Source organism: Camelus dromedarius, chromosome 2, assembly GCF_036321535.1.
Source record: "Camelus dromedarius isolate mCamDro1 chromosome 2, mCamDro1.pat, whole genome shotgun sequence".
Taxonomy (NCBI): Eukaryota; Metazoa; Chordata; class Mammalia; order Artiodactyla; family Camelidae; genus Camelus; species Camelus dromedarius.
This window is the reverse complement of record NC_087437.1, coordinates 76,220,233-76,243,849: the sequence shown is the minus strand read 5'-3', so window position 1 is coordinate 76,243,849 and position 23,617 is coordinate 76,220,233. Positions and strand designations below refer to the sequence as shown.

At 39.4% G+C, this 23,617-nt stretch overlaps 1 protein-coding gene across 9 annotated transcripts in view; it reads left to right on the top strand.

Moving 5' to 3' along the window:
• Window positions 1-11,208: 11,208 nt before the first annotated feature.
• The window catches only part of BBX (BBX high mobility group box domain containing), a 256,822-nt gene continuing 244,413 nt past the window's right edge, over window positions 11,209-23,617 (top strand). For 6 of the 9 annotated variants that reach the window (XM_031456220.2, XM_031456214.2, XM_031456188.2 and 3 more), the window contains exons 1-2: window positions 11,209-11,355; window positions 14,560-14,632. The gene's annotated coding sequence lies outside the window, so the exon portion shown is untranslated. Of the gene's footprint in view, window positions 11,356-11,744; window positions 11,877-12,318; window positions 12,453-12,721; window positions 12,823-14,559; window positions 14,633-23,617 lie in introns of those variants that run through there. The other 3 variants (XM_031456192.2, XM_064495730.1, XM_064495722.1) reach the window with 3 other exon arrangements.

Below are 23,617 nucleotides of genomic sequence, written 5' to 3'. Positions count from 1 at the left end.
AGAGTTCTTCACACGTCAGAGCCAGGAATCTGAATTTGTAACAAGTCACCTGGGTGATTCTGATGAACTACATTTTGAAAGATGCTATCATAAGACTGCAGAGCGTTATGGATACAATGGTGACTTCGAGCTAAAAATGTTAGAGTTCTTGTTAGACTACAGACTTATATTAAGAAAGTGAAATAAGTCAAATCAGAAGTGCATAAATACTCCGAAATTCTCCAATGTTAGCTAAACTGTGAACACCACTGTCTTTTGTAAAGAAAACAGAAGGAAATATTTAGTTCATTCCACCCATTGTACTTACTGTGCCACCATATTAACTTTTAGCAATCTTCCATCAATGGCCCTCCCAAATCTCTCAAGCATTTTAATTGTCATTCTCAGAAGATATAATTTCTGTTTACCTTCCAGGGCTCCGTATTATTGGACACAAAACATTACTGTATATGACAAGCCACACTTAAAATAAGAGCCACTATTTATTGAGTGTCAGAGACTGTTTTTACATGCAGTATCTTATTTAATTCTCACAATAAGCCTGACATGTAGGAACCGTTATCCTCATCTTACAGGTTAGGAAACTGAAGTCAAAGGCTTGTCGGGTTTAAGAAGTTTGCCCAATAGATGGAAACCAAATTTTTGGTAGTGAGCATGCTGTAGTGTATACATAAATTTATTTAATCCTATAAGCCAATGTTACCTCAAAAAAAAAAAAAAAGGTTATCTAAAGTCACATAGCTAATAAGTAGTGAAGCCAGTGTTTGAATTCAGATCTTTCTGACTCCAAAAACACCAGTTCTTCAGCTCTAAGAAATTCTGTCTCCACCGGGAGTCTTTGTTCATACACACCCTATGATCATGCGTAGATAAAGCAAATACCAATACAGATTGCATAGCTTAGCAAAGATACACAATCCCAGGAGAGCAACAGGTCTATTTCATAAGAAATGACATAAAATCAGAATGTAATTATTTCTGTCCAAAATAAAAACAAAACTAAAATCTACATCACTATCCAGTATTTTCCATCCTTACCAGACATGCTTTAACTATGGAAATGGTCAATCTTATCGCTAGCAACATAGTTCAATTTTTGTTCAGTGTAGCTGGTACCTGAAACCTCCAATATGTTGTATTTCCTAACATATCTTCTTATAACGACTAACACTTTAATTTTTTTTTCTGAATACTAGTACATTTAGCCTCCTACTGAAACTTCAGAAGCAAATAAAATCGTCTCTCCCAACCACTCACTACTACACACAAACCTTAGAATTTATAAAGAATAATACTGAATACAAAAATCATAAAAAAGACATGTCCCAAAGTAGCATTTTCTTTTACTTAGAATACAAAGCTAGCCTAAGAATCTAAATATACCCAAATCCAGCCTTTTCCCTTAGCTGACTAAGGAAAACCTCTTTACTCTTTAAAACAGCTAAACTTTTAGCACCCTCAGATCCTGCCTCTGCTCCTCCACTTTTAGATCCCCCAGCACTGCAAACGGGTTTGCTTTGCCTCTCTCCCTGATTCCAAGAAACACTGTGTCTGTGTTGTATGTTACATCCATCTCTGCTGGTAGGCCATAAGCTCCATTCGCAGGGGACCACATCTGTTTGGTATCTCTTGCAATAACCACAGTATCTGGCCCAGAGAAGGCACTTAATAAATGCTGTTGAATGAATTAATGGACGTGTAACCCAGGAAACTTAGTGGCTCCTAGAGCTTGGTTCTTCCTTCCAACCTAACTGGGAGAACAGTTTGAACTTTATTGGATACTCTTTTCTTCTTTACTTCACTTAGGATTGAAAAGCCACTGGTTTCACAGAGGACTGCCAAGAATTTGGACCAGCTCTTCCCTACTTACCACTCTGAGATTCCTTGCAAATCGCTAGCTCTTCCTCTTTTGGAGTGCTAGAGACAACTCCGGTCTGTGAGGGCAGATACAGCCTCCAAATTGGGAAGGGAAGACTGGATAGATGAAAAAGTGAGAGCTTTCTGCTGCCTGCTTTTCTTCTGTGAACAGAACAAGTAAGACTGAAGAGAAGGAATAGGACTCTTCTGAGCCATTAAGGTATAGTAGGAAGATGCGTATCACCTAAGGCAGGATGGCTAAAGGAGGCCCTGTCTTGCTGCAGCCACTGACTTGGGTCTGGGGTAGCTGGGGACTTAGAGGGCAGAGAGGCCCTTATCCCTCAGTCCTGTGGGGACCCAGATGTTGCTGGAGAGACTTTCTTCTTCTAATTCAGAATTATCAACTTAGAAAAAGTTTCTTTTATATTTATTTTCTCCCCTCTTCCACCCAGGTCACATCTAAATGCAGTCAGAGCCCAGGACGGGTGACTTCTGAAGTCATCTCAGCATAACTTCTCTTAGAACATGTCTTTCTTCCCTCCCTTCCTATTTTTTACCTTCTCTCATTTCTTCCTTCCCTCCCTCCTATATTGTGACAAGCAAAGTTATTCATTTCATTTTTCCTTCTCTAAATAGCACTGGCCAAAGGTCAGCACTTGAGCAGACTTGTAACAGTCAATCTGATATTTGGAAAGAGAATTAGACATCCAACAGAGGAGGAAGTTTTGTTTTTGAATGAAGAAGATGGTATTGTAAGAAAAGATGTCAAATGATGAAGAAGGAAAACATCCCTTTCCAAACAGTTTAGTACTCCTAAGACCTGGAGTCGTTTCTTCCACTGTAAAGAGACTTCAGCTTAATTTCAGGTAACAAGTTTAATGCTTCCTTTTTGAGCACTGTCACATTGTAGTTTTTTCTTTGTTTTTTAAAGCTGTCCTTTCTGGCCATCCTCAACAGATTTGTTTTTTGTCACTAACTCCATGTGATTGGGGTGAGCCTAGTGGTGAATGCATACAGAAACCATCATTTTACATAACGCTCTTCCCTTAGTTTTAACTCCATTACCTCAGAACATCATTGTTTTAGTTAACTTCTCAGTTGCATGCCTCTCCTGTCTGTCCCATGCCACTTCAGGTTAAAGCAACCTTTCTCACAGCTGTACTTCCCTCATTGCAACTGCACCTTCAGAAAATGTTCCTGGCCTACTGCCTATCTCCGAGCCCTGATAATCTCACTTCATTTGGGGTTTAAAGTATAGTTTTCTGTTGGTTGTTCCTTGCCGTAACCTTACCTGTGTGGTGATTCTAATAAATCCTCCTATTCTTTAGCTAGTTTAAGTAGATTGCTGTATAATGTAATAGGAAGTAAACATACGTTTAAAAAAAAAATTAAGAGACCACCTAGGCATTCTAAATGTGTTCAGATTTCCTAGATCTACTGAATAATACCTGAGAGTTTGAGAAACTAGGCAGTTAAGTTTGAACTGCTAAAGATCAATGGAAATCCTTTCTGGAATGAGTCAAGGAATATAACAAATAAACATATAAAGAAATAATTTATTTCTAAATAGATGTGGGTATGAAATCAGGCCAATAAATACTCTAGTTAAATGTCCTGGGGTCTGGGGAAAAAAAGTAGATTCTGCAAATTATAGGGTAGTAAATGAGACATACAGCCTGGATAATTTTCTAGGAAGTACTACGTAGTAAAATGCCCATTATCTCCTCCCATTGCTGTGCTCACTTTAGAGGACTGTTTTTGCCTACAGACACCAAAAGAGCAGCCTCCTTTATAGGTGAATCCTTGCCCCTCATCTGGGGACACTGACAGCAATGGAGGCCACGTGCTTTCGTTTCTACCCCTGATTATCCTTACTGCTCTTGAGTTCTGTGAGAAACCCCAGTAGTCATAGTTAAGATCCTTTTTTTCTTAAGCTTATCTGAATGGATTTGTGGTCCTTGAAACAAAATGAAATTTGACTAAGACAGGCAAGTGAAGGAAATATCTGTGTGTACTTAGAAAAAAGACCAAGTTATCTCTAGGAGCCAACGTAGAATCACTAAAACTAGCGTAAACCTATTTTTCTTTCGTAACACGTTTAATAAACTGATAGCTCAGTTGCACTGTGGCCGTTGGAGATGTTACAGATCTCTTGTTTTCACCTGCCTAGTATCTGTTTGCCTTGTTCTCTTAGTAGTACTCCAGTTTTACTTTGGAAATCTAATAGCCTTCTTTGCATGAAATTTTTTCTATTGTTTCTTTTACTTTTATTTTCAAAATATACTTGATACATACAAAAGAATAATGTAACATTTATGTAAGTTATAAAATGAGCACACCTGTGAATCTAAGAAGTAGAATGTTACCAATACATTGCATCTATCTAAATATTTGTCCTAACTCGGCTCCCTGCCACCTCCACCAGTGCCCCCTCCTCCTCACACCAGGTACCATGCAATCTTGGTGGGAGGGTCAAGCAAAGTGTTCTTTTCTACTCTGGCCAAAGGGTAAGCATAAAACTTAGATAAAGGCAAGTGGACTGTTTCATTCCATTGTCCTCAGTGGCATGAAGAAAGGATGGAAAAGAGTTTGAGCAAATTAATCATAATGGAGATATTCTCACCAAAAGTGATCTTGATCCCTGGAGTTGAAAGTGTCCCTGGGCTTTCTGAGATCCGGTTCTGCAGCTCTTCATTCATTTCTAAGAGCCTTTCCATTTCATCCCATAATTTCCTGCTTTTGTTTGAATTAACAAGAATTAGTATATTCCACCCATCAAAGAACTCCTCTCTGATAACATTAGTGAATGAAAATTTCATAAAACCTTTTGATAAAGTCATGTCAGATATTTTCAAGAGTGAGTTGCAAAAAATATGGATAGGATGAGAGTGAAATTAGAAATTAATGGTCACCTCTGGGGAGAACTGGAGAGGAACTGGACCAGGGAAGAGGGTTTCAATTATACATTCATTTTATTTCTTATAAAGAAATCTGAGACAATATAATAAGTTGTTAAATTGTAAGAAAGCTCTTACATGATCACTTATTTATATAATTCTGTATAAATTTCTTTAGGTTTAATTTTTTTAAATGTAGGTGAAATTAGGTGGCTCTGTCACAGGTTCAACAATAGTGGCCATGGGAGTGCTGATTAATGATCAATGTTAACCTATCAGGGGTAGGTGCTCTGGGTTCTGACTTAGATAATGCTTTCAATAAATGACTTGGGACATGTAAAGAAAGCATCAAATTTGTGAATGAACCACACACAGTGAGATCAGAGGCAAATATATTGAATGGAATAATCAGCATACAAAAAGATGTTGGCAAATGGAATTCTAGGCTGAATTCCATCAGCTAAAGAAAAAAGAAAACTCTACCATTTATTGAGCGCTTATTATATGACAAGCACTGTTTTAAGTATTTTACATACATAATTTTTATCAAATCCTTATAATAACCTTATGAGTTACATATTACCCACCCCCCTCAACCTATATACACGAAGAACTGAAGCAAACATAGGTTATGAAATTTGTCCACACAAATTAGTAAGTACTGGAGCCAAGCTATGAACTCATATTGTTTTACCTCCAAAGCCTTGGATCTCTGTTTTTTTGTTGTTTTTTTTTGTTGTTGGGGAGGGAGATAATTAGGTTTGTTTGTTTGTTTGTTTAATGGACGTACTGGGGATTGAACCCAGGACCTTGTGAATGCTAAGCATGCACTCTACCACTGATGTATACCCTCTCCTCCAAAGCCTTGGATCTTAACCATTATACAACAACAGGTTTATAAAGGCTGATACCTCAGTTTTCCCAAAATAAATTATATAATACAGATGGAGGAGACATGGCTTAACAACCCACATTTCAAAAAAAATTTCTTTTAAAGAGTAAACACAATAATGGTTGGCAGAGTGATGTAACTATCAGAAAAGTAAGTTCCATCCTAGGCTGCAATAATAGAAATTTTGTATCAAAGAGAAGGGAGCCATGGTCATAATGTACTGCACACTGCCGCAGCCCCCGCCTGCTCTGCCTATCACACCAACAAAGACAATGGGCAGGGTGGGAGAGGAGACCAAGAACTGAAAATAGGAAGAATGATTTATCTGAGACTGTTCGCCTGGAAAAGGCACAACTCAAGGCAGGAGGCAGTCATGAGACTGTCTTCATGCAATTCAAGTGGCACATGGAAAAGGGATCGGATTGTTCTGCATGGCAACAAGGGTACAGGAAAAGGAACAATGGATAACACTTAAGAACAGAGAAGTTATGTTAAAGATTGGGAAGGAGTCTGCAGTGATCAAAACCATCAGAGGATGAAACAGATTGTCTCGGGAAGAAGGGAGTTCCCAAAAGCTGGATGTGTCATAGGACACCGTCCTTGTTCAGGATGGTGTTCAGCATGTTACTGAAGCTTCTCATGAGACAGTGGCTAGAAGGGCTGTCTAATGCTAATGCTAGTGCTTACTGACTTTATTATCAAATCCATTAGTGTAAAATCATCGTCCACTTAGAGACCTATTTTTATGATATGATCCTTAAGTGACTCTTTGGTGACCCCTCTCCCCCTCCCCCTAAGGCAGAAAGCTTGCAGAACTAGGTGTCTAGAACCTTTGTACTAATCCATCTCTGCTACTAGCTGTATAATATTGAAGGACCCATTTAACCCTTCCCTGCTTCAATTTTTTCATCTTTATAAAGAAGTTCCCTCTGTCTGTCTCATCTTTACTTCACATGGATTTTAGTGAGTATGCTAGGCTCTCTCAGGTGTAAAAGTGCTTTAGAAAATGTAAACAATATGCAAGTATAACCTACAATGACTACAATGTAAGTTCTGTTCACCATATACCTGGGACGCCCAATGTTTTCTGGTACCTGTGTCATTCCTAGATTCTCTCTGATCCTTTTTAGAATTTATAGTCTTTTTGTTTGTTTGTCTTTGCTTGTTTTGCTCATATGTTTTACAAATCTTTGTTGAGTTACTGCTACATGTTAGGCAAAGTACAAGCTGTTGTGCTAATCACTGCTGGAAAACAAAATGATGAATGAGACATCATCATTTTCTTCAAGGTGTTTGCCATCAAATAGCTATCTCTATCAATATACAAATAATGTAATACAAGGCAAGGTATTTGAATGCCTTAAGAGTAATACAGATGAAATGCTACAGAAGATCACAAGAGAGTGGGAATTCCAAGATGCTTTGGCTAGCATTGCCTGAGAAAAGCAGGGTGTTTTCCTTTTTCTTTCTATCCCAACTCTGGAATCCAAGAGAAGCTGGTTCTCTTCAAGATTATGAATTTTTGCATTGGTGCTGAGAAGTGGTCCAACTGTCCAGGTTCCAATTTTCAGTCCTTTTGCACTGGCCTTGGGGAAAGAGGTATGATTTTCTCTACCTTTCTCTTACAGAGAGAAAAAAAAGTGATGCTCAGAAAGGTCAAGTACAAGTCAAAAATTGTTATGTAAGGCAGACCCTCATCTCTGCAATTATCTGAAGTTTCAATGCACAAAACAAGGCTTGTTTCAAAGAGTGATTTATTACAAGTTTGCCTTTTTAGGTGCTTAATAATAGCCACCCCATAGGATGTTTGCTTTATCCTAGGATCAGGCTGACATCCTTTACGTGCAGAGATGCTGGACTTAGTAGAATGCAGGCTAAAGGGAAATTGCAAACACTGGGCAAGCAAGTTACATCAGGTTCCATAAACTCCATTTCATTTTGAGGGTTAAGTCTTAGAAAACTTCCTGCAAAGCAGTTGTCATTGGCTTGTATGTGTAAAAGATAAATAAAAATAATACTCATTGAATGTTTAGTACGTTCCAGGTTTAAGCATTTTATATGGATTGTTTCATTTATGATTACTTTTATTAACCCTATTTTACAAACAAGGAAACTGAGTCTTGGAGTGATCAAGGAATTTTCCAAGGTTATACAGCTAGGGACTGGTGAAATCAGGATTTGATTTGGCACTCTCTAAAGAAGTAATGTAAAATAAGGAAATAAAAGATTGTTTATAGATATATATTTAAACAACATATACATACACATGAACATACAAAAACACTGTACATACACATTTACACACATATTTAAATTTACTCTCCCCAAATTATTTTATGTGGCTTACAATGAAATTTCAAATAAAATGAATTTAAGAAAATGGACAATCGAAGCTATGAGAAGGAGGAATATGTTAACCATGTGGGTTCAACCTGTAATTGACCATCAAATGTGAAAACATGAAAGGAAAAGCCTTTTCTTGTAGACCCTTTTTAATGCCATTTCACTCAGGAAACCAACAGTTGTTTTTATTCTCATAACACTACATTATAAAAATTAAATAAACTCTCTGAAAGCTATGATTTTTCATATTTTTATTTTTGGGGCATTACTGGCATTTAAAATTTCTTGACATTTATTCTTAAATGAGGTAATTAAAAATCTAAAAAGTATTTCCTAAATGGTAAAAGTACTATAATACATTTAGTTCTAAGACTCTTACCCTTACTGAGTGGAAAGGCCCCGTCTATCATACATGAGACTGGAATTCTATTCTATCACTTCTAGGAGCAGGCAATTTTCCTTTTCCAGAATTCTGGTATGCACAATGCCTAGCACACAGATCCTTCTCAATAAATGATCTGCAAAAGAACATTGAATGATGGCTTATACTGCCACATGATGCTCAGTGTACCACCAATGTATCATATGTGTTTAAAAAATGTGTAATTATCTGGATCTCAAGGCTCTGTGGACCCACCAGTTTTCCAGTAGCAATAATGACTTGCAAAGTCTCATGTCTATGCACTTCTTCATGCTCCCTTGCATCAGTCCCAGTCAGTTAGCACCTTATACTGTCGAAGATCTCCAAACTTGAATGCAAAAACCCCGGGGCACGTGATACTCCATATCATCAGAGTATGGGAAGAAAATATTAAAACTCTTATTTAATTTTTATTTTTATCTCATGCATTTTCATTTTGTTTTTGTGAGTGTATGGTTTGTAATAATAAATAATAAATCCATGCAGTTGGCATTTTTATTTGATTTTATTTTTTAATTTTTGATGCAGAGAAAGGCTTATTGCAGGGCTGAGCAAGGAGATTGAATGGCTAGTGCCTAAAAAACTCCAAACTCAGTGGTGCATTTTTAAAACATATACATAAATATACATATACTGAGGGTACATGCTCAAACATTTTACTGATCACAATGTGTGATCTAAAAGTTTGAAAACTGTAGCTCTAAATAATTCTGTTAAGCTAAGCGTAATGCAACCAAAAAAAAAAAAAAAATCTTTGTGACCATTAAGAAATAAAGAATGTTTTCTTATAGTTGGGGTTGGTGGTAGGGGTGGGAAGTGGACTGGTCTTTTATATTTTTCACAATGTGAATATACTAGCAAAAAATTCACATTTCACTCAGCAATTAAATATAGCAACTTGTGTTGATTTTTTTTTCCCTCTTCAAAAAGGAGCACAGTGAAATCTTGAGAAAGTTTTTCTAGCTTTTCCTCCATCTGCCTCTTGTCCCTGAAGTTTGTCATTTGGAAGGAAAGACTGTGTCGGGTATTAAGAGTTGTGGGTTTAAGTTCTTTCTTCACTAGTATTCTGTGTAATCTTGAGCAGGTTCTATAATTTGGCCCTGTCCCATTTCTCTTATGGAGAAAATAGAGACAATAATACTTAGCACCAAACTCACAGCAGTGTGTAGTGTGGATAAAGACCACTTTGCTCCTTCTGCCCACTAAATGCAGAGCATCATTAACATAACCTTTAATAGTATCAGTTCAAACTGCTGTGATTTGATATACTCTTCCCTTTAAAAATTATTTTCCTCTAAAAAATAAACAAAACATCACATTTTTAAATACCACTATTTGTTTTCTAAACTTCATAAACTTAAGTATACTCTGTATCTGTTTCCCATTCCGTCTTTCACTTACAAACACACTTATTTGGTAACTTTATGGATGTGAGAGAAAAACCTCAAGATAACATCAAGGAAATAAACGGGGATTTGAATTAAGTTCTCTTATCCAGCTTTCCTTTAAGTTTTAAAGCTACACATCTAGGCCATAAAATCGTAATGTTTATTTAATCTTCAAAATGTTTATGTTTAAGAATAATTCGCAGACTTAAATCAGAAAGAACCTTAAGAAAACATCTAGGGCCTATGGTAATGTCTGGTACACAGTAGATGCTGAATAAACATTTAATGAAGGGAAACTGGGGGAAGCTTCTTATTTTAAGCTTAAAAGAAAAAATAAAAACAAAACCCCAACCCAAATCTGAGCATCAAAGGGGCTAAATGAGTTGCTCAAGATCGTTTAGTGAGTTTTAAGAGTAGGGTCTAGAATCTATTCCTCTTAGTTTCCAGCTATGGCTTTTTCCTAGCAACCTGTTGACTTGTTTATATAGGACTGTCAAACATAATTTGTCAAAAGGGCATCATAGAGAAAAAAATCAGAAAGAACAGCCCTTGGGTTCACCATCTCCCAAAGTCACCCAACACGTGATGTTCACATATTATGTGAAATATATAAAGTAAATATCATATGTAGTATGCAAATTATAAATCTTACACATATGGATTCAAAAGGCCTGTTTTTAAGGAAAGGGGTCAATAGCTAATCTTTCATAACTTATTCTACTGTACAGCACAGTTTGTGTGCCCACACAGTTGATTTGCAGTCCTCTGACCAGCCAAAAGTAGATTGGCTAGTTCAACCAAATATTTATCCTTGTTTCTGTGTATTGTTGTATTGATTTTTCTCAATTTACCTACAAATGAAGCACTAACAACTTCAATGCATTTTAGTCCTAATAAACTTATCTTGCACTCTTTTGGCCTATGTGATCGCTAACCCATTGACCCAAAGATATCCATGCAGATAAAAGCCTTTCGTGGCCACTTGTTAGCCAGGTCAGGCTGTAAAATCATGACACAATGCATGCCTCTTCCATGGGGCACCACACGGCCACGATTTAAAAAAAAAAACCAAAAACCCCTACTTCCATATCCAGTGGAGTTGTAGTTTATTACTATAACCCTCCCAAGTCAAAAGGACACCAGTTTCAAGCCTTGCAACTTGGTGCAGAGAGGGTCTTTCCTCCTCAACCCACTCTGCTGGGCCTCTCTACCTGTCTTCTCCCACTGTCTACAGGTCCCGAACATTAGAAAATAGAAAATGTGATGATCTTTGTGTGTCTCTGTAAAATGTGTGTATGTGTGCGTGTGTTTGGGTGTAACGGGCCTTCTGTTTGGCCGCGTGGCCTGTCCGTCACGGCGCGGGCCAATGGCAGGCTGCCTTATATAAAATGAGTGTTTTCAGTCTCTCCGGGTTGCATGTACTGTATGTGGAGCAGTGTACAGTGAAGCGGAGGCAGAGCGGCTCCGCGAGCTCCTCTCCACTTTCCCATAGAGAACCCCTGACTGGCCGCTGAGGGCGAGCCACACACACGCCCTCACGCCCCGCGAGCCCGCGAGGTAAGCGCCCCCCATCCCCAGCCCTTCCCGGGCGCTCTCCCCGCACTTTCTGTTTTCCTACTCACTTGCGAGCCGCCGGGCTGCAGCCCCAAGGACTCCGCGGCAGGAGCAGCGGCGGCGGCGGCAGCCGGTAGGCTGGACTTGAGGAAGACGGAGGGAACCCCGCGCGTCCGGAGCCGCCGCCAGCCGGCCCGCTCCCCGGGCACTTTCCCCCTCCGCCAAAACTTTGGGTCGGGAGAGGTCGGGGGCGAGGGTCGCGGCCGCCGCGCCGGCGGGGGGCGGGGGGCGCGGAGGCAGTGCCCTGGGGCGGGAGGCTGGGGGCCGGGCTGGGGAGTAGTAGGCCAGCCGGTGCCAGGCTGCGTTTGCAACCAGCACCTCTCGGCACACAGGCAGCGCCGCCCGAGAGGGGCACGGGAGCCGGGGCGCGGGCAGGAGCAGCCCGAGGAAAACAACAACAGAGCCCTCACGCCGGCGGGCGGCTCGTGGCCGCCCGGGGAGCCCCAAACTTCATCTCGGCGAAAGTACGTGGAGCCCAGCTTGGGCTCGGCTGACGGGGAGGTGGGGCCTGGGGAGTCGGGGCAGGGGAGGAAGGTACGAGGAGCCAGCCCTCAGTGGATTTATTGAACGTTTCGTGTGCGTCGGTGACCGGGAACAGCAGCCCAGTTGCTCGTTCATCTGGAGAGTTGGGATTTGGGTGTTCCGGCCCCGCAGATCGGTGCCCTCTCACCCCCCACCCCTAACCAAATGCGCGGCGAGTAGAGAAAGTGCTGTTTTAGTGCCAGAGTGGCTAGGAGGAAGAATGGGGGAGAGGGGGAAGAGGGCGAGGGAGAAGGGGAGAGAGAAGAGGGAGGGAAAGCCGGCGGGGGGGGGGACGGGAGAGAGAGAGCGAGCGAGCGAGAACCAGAGAGAGAGAGAGAGAGAACGAGAGAACGGGAGGGAAGAGAGGAGGGGGAAGAGGAGGAGGGAGGCTGTGTCAGGATTTTGCTTGAATGTGGGATTATGTTGTGTCAATAAGTTTAAGGTGGAGAGAGCGAAGCTGGGGGTGGTGGTGGAGGGGAGGAGGAAGGCCTTGGCTGTTTAAAGTCTTATTTCTGAAGGTAAGTTATGGCATTGCATGGTCGCGATGACAGAAAACTTGCAGATCCTTTATCCGGGGATGGGGTCGATGCCTCTAGAAAGAGCTCCCCAGCCCTCTTAAGCCACACTCGTGTTACACTGTTATTTGCTGCGATCTGGGTCGCTAGTAAATTACAGAAATCAGACTCGAGGTTTCTTTTCCTCCTCCACCTCGTCTCGCTCGCTCACCCTCAGAAATTTATTATTATTTTTCTATTTTTTGGTATTGTATGAAACTTAACGTAACTGAGACCAAACCCGAGTCCTGTAATTTACAGGGACCCTGAATCCAAGAAAATGGAACACGTTTATGTGTGAAATATCCGCGATCATTTCAGCTAAATGAGGAAGGTAAAACGAAACGATGCAAAAAGCTAAGACACAACATGTACGACAGAGGGGGGGGGGAGAGGGAGAGACGGAGAGAGAAGCTATTTTTTGCTTTCCTTTCTGTAGAAAGAAAATAAAGCGTGCATTCCCCTTCCCTCCTGGTGTGTAGGGTCTAGTCAGTATTTTAACTGTCTGAGGACAAATTAGTCCAGGTGGATCTCGTTGAAAAGTTTCGCGAGGTGGGGTGGAGGTGGGGGGGGGAAGAAGGGGAAGGTGGGTGGAGGTGGTGGGGGATGGGGACGGAGCGAGCTCTGCCTCTGCTAATGGTCATTGGCCTGGGGCTTTGAAACCATTGCCTGTCCTGCTAATGACACGTCCAGTTCTCATCTCCCGGCCGCGGACGCCGGGCTGCGGGGGACTGGGGTACTTTCCCCGCGCGCGGAGGGGCGGTCTTCGCCATCCCCTGGGGTTGCCCACTCGCGGCGTGGGGCCCCACGCGCGCCCCCTCTTATGCGCGCCGCCGCCACCTCTGCTCGCGCGACTTTTGTAGCCAGCCCGCGGCGAGGGGGCGCAGGGGGTCCCCAGCGCGGACGTCCCCGCGCGGCCACCCTGCTCCCGGCCCCACGCGCGCCGCGCGGTCCAAGCCCGGAATGGCAGCGCCGGGCCGGGCGGCGGTGCCTCCCCGGGGGGCAGCGGAGGCAGCGGCGGTGGCGGCGGGATCTTCGCCGGGGCCCGCGGGAGGAGGAGGAGAGGGAGGAGGAGGAGGGGAAGGAGGAGGAAGAGGAGGAGAGGGAGGCGTTTTCTGCCCAGACCGCCGCCAGTTCGAGTGGGCATGGGGACGGGGACACCCCACTCGTTGCTCCTCCGTTATGGAAAGGTGTTTAGCAGACTTTTACGCCCAGAGTGTGGGATTTGCACTTCATTTTTTTTCTCCCCCCTCTTCCCCAAAGCAAGATGGACTCTATTCCCTTTCTCTTTCTCCCTCTGCCTCTGCCTCTGTCTTGTCAGCCTTTAAGATCGACATTTTGTACTAAGATGCAAACTTGATGGTGACCAGCAACAAAGCCGGGGTGGGATCCCTCGTTCCCTTCCTCCCTCTCCGTTTCCTAGCCCTCCCTACCCCCAACCACAACCCCGACCTCGAAGACCTGGTGGCCCTGCACTTGACGCCGGGGGGCTCTGGCGACTGTGTTTCTCCTCTCTGTTGCGATATCCAGTCTGGGGATTGTGACCGCGGACGGGCGTTTGGGCGATGGCTGTGGCCGCCCAGGTCTGCAGGGCTGAGGGCTGCACTACCTGGACTCGTTGCTGTCGCCCTGCTACCTCCAGCCCGCTACTGGGAACCAGGGAGGCTCGGACTGCCTATCGATTGCCATGATTTGGTTACTGGTATATTTGTTCTGGGGGCGGCGATCACTTGTGCAAGTTGAATGATCGCGGTATGGGTTTTGGGTTTGCAGAATGGATCAACTTTCTGCCTTGTGCATACCGGGAGTAGGGAGCGAGGGTGCTGGAGACACCCTAGAATGCCAACTGCGCTGCCCTCAGTCTTTGCCCTTTGAGTACAGGGAGCTTCTTTGCCTTTATTGCCACAGTTCGAGCGTGGGGGTGGGGATGGGGGTGAAGAGAGGGGAGGGGTTGTTGGGGAGCTGGACTCCTGGGTTTCCAGGGTCCTTCCTTCATAGATGTTGTAGGAGTTGGGATTCAGTTGTAAAGCTCTATCATACTGATGATGTACCTTTATTTGATACTTTATAGGTCACTATCATATGACAAAGGCTTTGCTGCAGTTCATCTTCCTCCCCCCTGTACTTTCCATTTGCCTTCCTGGGTAAGTATGCAAACTCTTCAAACAGAGAAGCTGGACATCTATTAGTAATGACAGAAGGGTTTTTTACTGTTCACATAAGAAAATGCTTTCTTGGGGTTGCAGCACCCCAGAAAGCTTGTCTCACTGAGTTTCCTGTAGCAGAAGTCAATTTATGATTTTTAGTACTTAGAATTCAGGTGCGGTTATTATTTTAAGGTAGTTTAAATGTGCATTTCACATTTATCTGCAAGTAAGAGTCATTTGAAAACTTATTTTATCACTTTAGTTGATAATGAAATTTTACACAGAGTTGAAGGTCTAGGAAATTTAATGCTAGGTAATATGGTAGAAAGATTGTAGCTTGTGAATGGAGAGAATTATCAAAAACCCAAGGAACCATTGTGTAGAAGGCCTCTCTAAATTACAGCCACTGACATTTGCTTACTCTTTCCTAGGTACTCTTTCTTGGGTAACTTGTGCTGTTTGTGACAGTTGTGGTGCCCGAAGGGTGGACTGGGCAGTGTAGTAAATCTAGTGTTTAGTGTACCAGCTTGATTTAAAAGGCAAATAACTCCAAATTGATCCTTATTTTCTTCAAAATTTATATATTTGGAGAAATTGGGTACATTTTAACATTCTGTATGTATAATAAACAGCAACTTTGAAATCTTTTAAGTGCCTTTTTCAGATATATGCCTCCCAAATGGAAAAAATGATGAAATAGCATGTGGGAAAGTTAAGTGTCTAAAATGTTTGTTTGTGAGAAGTAATGGTCTAGGTGAAAACTGAGGGTTTAACTTTTGAAAGCAGTGTGATGAGCCTGAACTGGGGAAAACCAATGTGCAATTTTGCCCCTCCACTGCAAGGAACACCTCAAGTGCTCTGATATGTTAAGAAAATTGGTTGCTCTAAATTGTGTAAATCAGCTTGGTGCTTTGTAATATTATCATAGTGAAGACAGAGACTGTATTTCGTAAATGAAAATGGACTTGAACTCAGTTTTCCGTAAAAGAAAAAGAAAAGAGATCTTGTTTGTTTTGTTTCCTGGCTTGCTGGGATATTGTGTACACTATTAAAAGGTTGTCTTAGTATTGAGAGAATTTCAGTTTGAAAACCAGGCCTTTCTGGTAGTTTCTGTATGGTAGCAAAATATACTTTGACATCGCTGAGATGTTAGATGATATGTAATAAAAGAAGTTCTGTGTCCAACATTTTTTAAGGGAATGTAAAATATCATGTTATTTCAGATAGTTAGGAGAGCTTCCTAATACATTGAATGCGTAACAGGCCAGTTGGAGTGGTCAGAATGAGCTGGGTCTATAAGATGAATGTAGTGCAAATCAAAATATATAGATTTCTGTGTCTTTGATTTTTTTTTTTAATGCTTGTTTGCAAGAGAAGTTTTTCATTTTTGAACATATGGCAAGAGTATTCAAAATGCATTCCTGATTGCTAAAGAACACTACATTTATACATGTGAGGAACATTATTTTGTTCACTGGAGCAAACTTTTAATGTTAGTTTTTTTCCCCATGGAAATATATTTGACCAATTCAAAATTTGAAATGGGAATCAGTAATTTACAGAATAAAAGCGATCTGATGAGCTCTTGCATTTCTTTGAAATATCAAATAACTGCTTCATTAAAACAATATTTTCAAGAAAAGTCTTGGTCTTTGAAGTCAGAGTAGTTTTTATAGACTGTGAAACTTGCAGCAGTGGTTTTAAAAAGTCTCTGACAATGAATTACCAGTTATTTGCATCTAAAATGTATTTATTAGATTTGAAGCTTAATTATCAAAATAAGATTTTGGGTAAAAGTTTGCTTCTACATCGCCAAGTTTTCAAACTTCCTATTTTATTATTCTACATATCTCTATTAAAGTTCTGAAACTGAAGTGTTAACTTGCATTTCACATCTAACACTAGTACTTGATAAGGGGGTTCATCTATGTTGTTTCTTAGTGGTACATCTTTGGAGATATTGTGGCAGTTTTAGGAAGAATCTTCCACTTGAGACTTAGATATTAACAAAAATTTGCAATTTTGTCACTTTTCTTTTTTTAAATTCATCTTGATTTTCATATCCAAATTGAAAAAAAGTTCCAGGTTTAAGAATTTATGAGATAGCTCTGCTTTTAATATATGTGTAGCTCTGCTATACAACTTGAGAAGTGTCTACCACGTTTGACCTTATAGACCTGATCTTTATACTTAATCCATTGAAACAGGCTTGTTTAGATATTGAATTTAGAATATAGCTTTGTGAAAGCTAGAATGAAAATATAATTATGATTTGCTTGTGCTGTAAGTATGTAATTGATAAGGCTTTTGTATGTAGTTAGTAAAAGAAGGAACCAACAGCCTTAAAATAATATGGAATAACTCATGAAAATCTGACTGAGCAGCTGAAGTATTAATAAGCCATGATTTTTAGTAAAATTGCAAACATAATTTCTAATTATTAATCATCAGCCTGCATACTTAAAGTTTATGTTTTCCTACATTTTATAATGCACATGAGTAAAGTGAGGGCCGAATTTTTAATAGGACCTTACTATGAATATCAATTACTTTAATATCAGAAATCTTTAATAGAAGTAATAAAGACTTCACAGCTTAACCCTATTAAAAAAACTTTTTGAAAATAGCCTCATTATGGAAGTGCCTGTTTTTGCTGTTCTAAAGGAAATCCCTAAAATTATTCGTCTCTTACAAGAGTGCAGAAATGTTTAAAATTGTGATGTTCAAATGTTCTAAATTACTAAATATAAGCAATTAATTTTGGCATATTGCATCACCACCAATGGCTTCCCTATATTTAAAAAAATTAAACTTAATCAGGTGCTTAATTTAAGAAGACACTTTTCTTGAACTTGTAGTTTGAAGCCCACCTCGTTTTTTAACATTTTACCACCAAGGGGGCCTTTTAAAATAGGTCTGAGTGGTATCTCTCCTGTATTTTTAGTCAGCTTCCTTCCTCTCTATATGAAATGAAAATAAGCCCAAATTATAAAAACATTGTAATTTCACTGCTTCATTTTTATCACGTGTCCCAGGTGAATCAGATGCTCTTGGTCCTCAGGCTACACTTTGAGAAACACTGGTTTGAAGGTAGTAGGGACTAAGGCTAAAGACTGAATGGATGTTCTTCCAGCTTGAAGATTCTGTGACTGTATTTCAGTCTGTGGGTTTGTACTTCCTCAAGGGCAGTCGTTGCATACTGTGTCGAATTGTAGAGATTTCTGTATTTTAAGTCATACCTGAGGAGAGCACTTTCTGAGTACAGCTTCACTCAACATTCATATGTGTTCATGTTATCCCTTATAAGGGAATTACAGTTCCTTGAAGTGCCAGGACATCATTTTAAAACTGTAAAGGTACACTCAGAAAATCCTCATGTATTAATGGAGATTGTTATCATTTTTTTTTCTTTCAAAGAAAAAGATAAGGTGAGAATTGAAATAAGTACCAATTACACAATGGAAAAGCAAAATAAGGCAAGCCAGTAAAGAAATTTATCCATATATAAATAGAAAATGAAAGACTAAGGGAATGAAAGACTTAAAGGATTAAATATAGACCATGAAGCATTGACACACCTTCCAAAATATAAACTTTATAAGTTAAAATATGTGAGTCAGTTCAAAGATATAGGCAGTGAAATAACTTTGGATAGTGAAGAAGTTGTATAAAATACAAAGTAAAATCAGTAACAATGAGTTGGATTTCATGAAATCTTAGGAAAATGAAAAATATTGTAGAATAATTGATTGATTAAAACAATAGTTAAACATGGCCCTTGGGTGAAAAGATCAGGAAATCAAACAGAAACTCCTGGAATGGAATAACTGTGATCCTGAAAAGGACATAGAAGTTTTGTGTTGTAAAGGGAATAATTAAATAAAAGATCAACAACTTACTTTAAAGGACAAATGAGAATGCGGATAAAAGTTGTTTAAAGCAGCTGTGTTTCTCAAATGTTTTTGAGATGTATGGTAAGAAATAGCTTTTATATCCCTTTTCACATACAAAACCTGGAACAAAAGTTTCCTGAAATGGTCCTAAGAGCAATGCCCTCTGATATTTTCTGTTCCTATCTTTATAAATCTAATCTGTTCCAAACCATTTTATTAAAAAAAAGTACAGTGTCATTCACTAAATTCATTTTATGACTTACAGATTAAAAAACACCGGTCTGGAGTGCTTGCAGCAAATGGAGGCCCCATCTTCATATTCTGATTCAGTGTGTCTGGGATAGGGCCCAGGAATCTGCATTTTAACTAGTGTTGCAGCTGATTCTGAAGCAGGTGTGAGGTCCTCTGACACACTTTGAGCAACTCTAGTATAAAGAACAGATGGCTAAAGATTGGGAGTCACATACTGAATGTGGGGTTAGTGTTCATTAACTGCTGAGGTCTCTTCTGGCTTCAAGAATCTACGGCTGTATTTTACTTAGCCTGTTTGCAATGCTTGGAGGGCTCTCACCGCCCTCTGTAGTTGTCCCGTAGTAGCAGATACAGTACAAGTAGCAGAGACTTTGCAGCGAAAGAGCCCTGGGTTCCACTCCTGCTGCCTCTCTCACTTACAAGCTGAGGGACTCTGGGCCTGTCACTTCAGAATAAACTTCCATTATCATATGTGCAAGAGGGCATCTTAATAGTTACCATGCAGCAGAATGAGAATTACACAAGACAATAATGTCTGTGTTGACTCTTATCCACAGTCAGCACTCAATAGTTTATGTGTTTATAGTTATATCTCACCTCACCCCAACTCCCACTAAGTTTGAAATTTCTCAAGGCTGTGCCTTTTAATTTTTGTTTCCTCTAAAGTAATTTTCAACCCTGGTATCATGAAACACTGGTGTATTTTGAATTGAATGTGAGGTGCTGGACAAGCAATTTGTTACTGAAGGAAATAATAAGAATAACCAGAAGGAAAAAAGAAAAGAAGAGCTGAGGCATGCCACATTTAAGAATGGTGCTCCTTCAGCTTTGGGCAATGATTCTCCCACCTCTTTAAAAAGACAACACAGCACAGGACAGGACACATATTTCAAAGTGGTTAGTTGACAGCATTGGGCATTCTCTCTGGTGACTTTGATGCATTTTGGAATGTCTTAGAGCATCAATTTTTAAACTTTCTTCTACCAAGATACATGCGACTGATGTTTACACACGGGACATTATATGAGTTCCCTGGTTATAGACATAGATAAATTATGCAGCGGGTTTTATAGGTAGTTCACAGTGTGATAAAGCCACTTCTTCCCTATCAAGAAAGTGTATCAGAATACAAGCAGGAGTGGTATTACAATGAAAACCTTGAATACACCCATACATAGACATAAAATCCTTTATAAACTGTGGTACATTAACTTTTCATAACTAATTACTTGGGGCACTCCTCACAACCAATTAAAACTTACCTTTATGTCAAGGCGTGAAGATTGAGAAGCATTACATCTGGAGTGCATGACAAATTGCACTGCACAAAATAGGCACTTAAATAAAAGAGGGGCAAACTAAGGAGAAGATGAATGGGAAATACACCAAATCCCTGAAATCTTGAACAATGTAAAAATCAAAAGCCAAGGAAAATGCAACATGTGGTTAAATGCAAAGAAAGTGCAGAAGACTGCAAGGACCAGGGTTTTCAGTCTGTCTTACTTGAATACTCATTGCCTCTAACATAGACATTTATTTTTAAGTAGTCTTAACCTTCATTTAATTTATTTGAATACATTAAAGTTAAATAACTTAGCATTTCCTAATTTTTAGGGTTATATTTGCCAGGAACATCTTTCTATTTGGCTAAATTTTAATTTGCCATACTTTAAAAAATCTCTAATAAACGAATAAACTGTCTACATATTGAAATTGTCTTTGTACCTTAATGTGTAGTAGTGTTGGATATACAGTCACAATCCTGTATCTAAAAAATCTCTGAAAAACCAGAAAGCTTTTTTTCCTCCAAAAGTTGGTATCAGAACTCGGTGGCAAAACCTGACTCAGACTGTCAAGGGCCTGTTTAAAATGGTTTTAAAGCCCACCTAGACTAGTCACGTATTTTGCTGTACAAATAGTAATACGTTTATGAGGTGCTATCCTAGACCTAGCTAGGAGTGTTACGTAACATGCTATATGCTCTGTCTGACCTTTTTAAAGCCCACAAAAATCTGAAGCTCACTTGGACCTAAGGCTTTCAAATAAAGGATTGTGCTCCTATTGTATTAACTCCCTTAGTCCACACATTAAAATTCTTTGTTACTCCTAACCCTTTACTCTATGAAAATCATTTTGCTAATTTTGATCACTGATCATCTGAACATTTTGAATTCATTGCAAGGGAATGAATTATGGAAGATAACCTATATTAACTCAGACTGTCTGTTGAAACCTTATGGCTTCAGATATAAAGGTGGAAGGTATCAGAGCTTATAAAGTCAGGTAAGCAAAATAGTAGTACTTAATATCATTTGTGCCTCCTAAATTGAGCAGGGTGGAGGGGTTCTCGGTTCTGGGTAAAGAGAGCTTAAACACAGACACACACACATGCACACACACATTGGCTGAGCCTTATGTATCCACTTTGACTTTGTGATTCCTTTTTTGTTGTTGTTAATTATACTAAAGGAACAAATACACTGATATCTATAACGTTTGGAACTTCTACCATGTTGAACATTTGTTATATAATAGTGAACAAAATTTGGGCTACTTTCATTACTCTTTAGGTTTACTCTAGGAGAGCTTTCATGAAGGGGTTGTATTTCCTTTTTTATTTTGTTTCTTGCACATTTCTTTCCTTCTTTCAGAGAAGAAAAAATAGAAAGTGTTTTCTGCAAATTTGGTCTCCTCTCAGGTGAGAGTGTTTTGGGTTGTATTGTTTTATAGAGGTTCTAGGTATCTTTATTTTCAGTAATTAGCTGAAATGCTAAGTTGAGAACTTGCATCTGTACTTTTCCTATAAAACCACTATAGAAAAATGAAAAGTATGATGTGAGGAAGAATCTATGTGACATTCTAGGAATAAAGTAGTAGCTGTGTCTGATCTATCATTACTGTAAGACAAATCAGGTTTCATCTGGTATAAGTTGAAACTGTTAACGGATAAAGAAAGTTTTTCATCTTTTATTATTTATTGATACGACTGCATCCTTTGGTGTAGGAAAGCTACAGATTGACTAATTCAGACGAAGTCTTATTAACCATGCTGATTCTTTAAAAATTAAAAACTGCTGAGCTTTTCAGCTTGTGCACCTCTCAAAACTCACGCAAGTGTAGAGTTCTCATTGACTGCAAAGGGAATGTGGTAGAGCATGGAACAAAACGAAAAAATAATTCTCTCCGTTCAGCTGTCAAACTTGGATTATATTTTGAGTTACTGAAGTTATTAGTTTTTTTCCTCTTTCTTCTTTCTTTCTTCTCTTCCTTCTCTCCCTTCCCCACTTATCTATGTATCAGTCTATTCTGTTTCTCTCAGCTGATTATTTTATTCACTAACATGAGTCTGTAGTACTGCTTAGAAATGTTTGAGGATGGGAATGTGGGGTTGAACTTTTTAAAAATTTACTGTTATTTGATTTTATAGATTTGTTTGTAATTCTTGAGTCCTTTTAGTATTCATCACTACTCATATAATGAAGTTGTTGATATGTGAATTTGAGACTTACACAGCCCGACAGTGTAACTGTCAGGAAGGGATTACGAGGAGCATTTAGCAGGACTGTGTGAAGTAAATTCACCTGTCACTTTTATAAAGTAAATTGGAAAGAAATTCCTTATCTAGTCATTTCTTTAAGGTGGTAGAATGATTACATGGTTTTATTTATATTTAAGGGAAAATTGAAGGCAGTTTTTAGAAGAGTTGCCCAAATAGTATTTCACTTTGGGAGGGAGGTAGATAATTTGCAGTCAGATGCTCTACCACTGAGCTGTACCCCTCAGGAGAAGGATGATTTGGACTGAGGGCCTCCTTGTGAAGTACAGGTTTTATTTTTACTACTTCGTGTATTTTTCACAACAACTTTCTGATGAGAGGTAACCTTAATGCTAATGATGAGGAAACTAAGTCTCAGGTTAAGTAATTTGTCTGAGGTCACACAGCTAGCAAGTGACTGTGCCAGGCTAAGAATGCCTGTCTGCAATGCCACCGTCTCCTAGGCTCGATCTGTAGTTACCTGCCTTTAGGACCACATTCCAGAAGGTTAGAAATGAAAGGTTTGAAGCAACTTCTAGCCAAGAATTCCCTCCAATTTTTCTTCTCCCCAAAGAAAAATAGTCTTCATTTTGAAGTGATAGGTCTTGGAACACTGTTCGCTATCAATCTCAAGACAAGGTAGATGCAAAAGTCTCTGAGTTGGGGCCTGTTGTCAGTTTTCATCTATGAGGTCATAGTCAAAGACAAAACCAGCCCCAAACTTAGTATATAAATTGCTACTTAGTGAACTTTCTTTCTGTTTGGTATAGCGAGTATAGAAATGTGTAATAACAACAGTTACTGATTTTATTATTTATTAATTACTCTGGTACATCAGTAGCAATCATTCATTCTTTCTTTATGAAGAGTTGTTTTCCTAACTGAATATTCTATGATGTTTTTTCCTCCGGTACTTTTTAATACTTAATCAGTGAGTGTATTTTACAAAAGGAATTTAACAGTATAACATGGATTGTGTTATAAAATAGTTTTCTGACATTTGTTTTGAAAAGAAATTCAATATTAGTGGAAATATAAAATAATATAAAAATATAAGCAGATTCATAGACTTCATTTCAGTTTCTGATGATCAAACATGAATTAGAGAGCCAGTCAAAAGTTAACCAGTTTTCAAAGTGGTTTATGGGTTCTTTTGATTTATTTTAGGTAAGAAACTTATTTCTGCTGTAATAAGTAGGAGAGATTTTATAAATTACACATTTGTATACAAGTAGCAAATCATTTAGAAAATACAAAGTAACATGTTGCTTTTTCATCTAAAATTTAATTCTTTTATCTTTG